This window comes from Solanum pennellii, chromosome 10 (genome assembly GCF_001406875.1).
Source record: "Solanum pennellii chromosome 10, SPENNV200".
Classification (NCBI taxonomy): domain Eukaryota; kingdom Viridiplantae; phylum Streptophyta; class Magnoliopsida; order Solanales; family Solanaceae; genus Solanum; species Solanum pennellii.
The window spans coordinates 28,551,905-28,554,621 of NC_028646.1; the positions used below are offsets into that span (position 1 = coordinate 28,551,905).

Sequence of the window (2,717 nt, forward strand, 5' to 3'; positions counted from 1 at the left end):
AAGATAACAAACATATTTATATTCTGTTTTAGAAATTATGTCTATCAAAGGATTTGTCTTGCTAGTATTTGTTTTAGTAAGTTGTAATAATTCATATTCTATATATAAAGTTTTTAACTTTTTCTGTATCTTTCGTATTTTTCTTTCTATCTTCGTTTTTGTTATGGTAGTTACTTTATTTGTTGTCGGATTGTTCTTCATGATTTTAAGAATAAAATATTTTTTCGTAATGTTCTTTTTTAAGTAGATCTAATCGTTGAATTTCATTAGCGTTATTTGCAATATATTCTAAATATTTATTTTCTCGAGTTCTTAAATACTTGTACAAATTTTCAATTAGTAGCTTTTCAAGTAGTTCTATTTCTTCCTTAGTTTCTCTCCAGAATTGTAAATATAAATAATCAATCATTGATCTATGAATAATTCTAGATCATTATATAAATCTATGTCAAAATCATCTGGTATAATTAATTCTGCCCAACCTTGGGTTGTTTCTTCGATTATCTCGTATGTCAATATTTTTTCATAAATTATTCTTTTTATATCAGTATTAAGATCTTTCAATATATAGAGTATCAATATCTTGTAATTAACATCATCATCTAGTAAATAAGTATTCATTTCAACATGTTTTTGCTAAAAATCTTATTCCTTCTAACCTCTTAATAGATTATACTTATTTATTATGCAATAATAATGATTTAATAATCATCTCATCTGGTCACTACTACGGTTTTCTTCTTTAATAAGTTACCCTAAGAGAGCTGCTTGTAATAGATGATTTTATTATTAGAGGGAAGCCCTCTTTTTATACAAGAAAAACCTACTACTTTGGCCGAGTGGCCGACACATTCTACTATTCTACTTTACACATGGCTCTTTTTATTTTGGCCGACACAAGAAAACAGAAGACTTTTTTTTTATTTTTTTAATACTTTTCATAAAGTTACTTTTCTAAAAGTAACTTTTGACTAAGTCTATACTTGACTTAGACGTTTATTTTACAGCTAATAATGAAACAAAAACTTTACATATCTTTTCTGATGTCTATCTCATCTTCTTCTATATTTTCTTGCAAGCTGTCTGGCTTTTTTATTCGAATAGGACTTCGGGGATAGTATCATCTCCTTCGTTACATTTCGAGCATATGTGTTCCGGATATTTGTGTCCAATTAACTTGTAGTATTTTGTTAATAATTCTTCAGAAATAAATCCTTTCTTTAGTGCTCTAGTTGTTGGTGTAGATTCTGGTTTCAGTAGAGATAAAATCCATTTCTGGACTTCTTCCATATCTGATTGTCTTACTTCTCGCGAATTGGCGTAGATCATTAAATGGTCTCTGGAATAATAACTCCATATAGCATTTCCTTGTAAATAATTATTAGCTAATTCTTGTATGATAGTTGATAACCCAATTATTCTTTTATTTGCATAAAAACTGGGTATCTCAACTTTTGGTATCTCCGGCTGTTGTCTTATCTCTTCCGGTATTATCATCTCCCGAGTTAATCCAATTTTTACTACCTGGATCATCGGTTTTATCTCACAGTAGAGTCTCTCAACTGGTGCTGTATAGAATTTAATAAAAAATAAATTTCCTTTTGTTATCTTTTTATATGTTAAAAATGATTTATGGATCTCTGGGATTCCACTTATCTCTTCTCCTGTATATGTATAAACTGTACTCAATAATCCATAATTATAACAAGTTTTGACTAGATTGGGGTTTGTCTTTGGTTGTGCAATCAGTCTATTGTAACCTTGTAGTTTTTGGGTTAAATAATCTTGGGTCTTTTCGGTAGTCGTGGTAGATCTAGGTTTAAGGTTTAAGAAGGTTTGTATTTTGTATATATTTCAATGTAAGTTTGGGAAATATGGTTATATATTTTCTTTTCTTTATGTAGGCTGGCTGCATATGTGGATGTTTGTGGTGTTGGAGTATCTATTATTTGGATTTTTGGAATAAATGGTTTTGCAAATAGGCTATTTAGATTTGTATTTCTTGGAGTTGTTTTTTCCATAGCTCCTGTGCTTGTACCTGCAATATTAACAACATTGTGGGTTTTTAGGAGTTTCCCAACGTCTCCTTCTAGCTCTGGCTGTTTACCGTCTGCCGAACGACGTAGCTCCGCATGCTTATAGTCATGCTGCTGACTTATAGCTTTAGACTTCAGTATCTCTTCATTAGTCTCTAGCTTTTGTACTCTCAAGCCTATACTGTCCACTTTTGTGCAAAGTGTAGTTAAGGTTTTGAGTATATTTTCCATTGGAATATCTTGTTCGCTTTGAGTAGCTTTGTCTTGATAGGTAGTCTGCAATCATATTTTTGTCAGTTTTGACTACTTCAATTGCAAATGTAAAATTCAGTATATTTAATACCAATCTTCGTATTTCTTTAGTTGTGACTGAATCCTGTAATTTTCTAGTGATCCACCATTTTACTTGTGTATTATCAGTTCTAACAATAAATTCATTGTAAACTATATATGGTTCGAATGCTAATAAACATTTATATAGTTCAAAAATAACTCTTTTCTATTTATTTCCCATTTTAGTTGTGCTTCTGTATATGATCCTGAGTAATATCTGCAATGATGTTCAATCTGTTCGTTATCGCATCTATATTTCAAAACTCCTCCATAACTATGATTACTTGAGTCTGTTTCTACAATATATATAAATCGTTTATCTTCATCTGGAAAATATATTTTCGGTAA

At 30.0% G+C, this 2,717-nt stretch overlaps 1 pseudogene; it reads right to left on the bottom strand.

Annotated features, from left to right (window-relative positions):
* Nucleotides 1-1,092: 1,092 nt before the first annotated feature.
* Nucleotides 1,093-2,267, bottom strand: LOC114074228 (annotated as a pseudogene).
* Nucleotides 2,268-2,717: the final 450 nt, after the last annotated feature.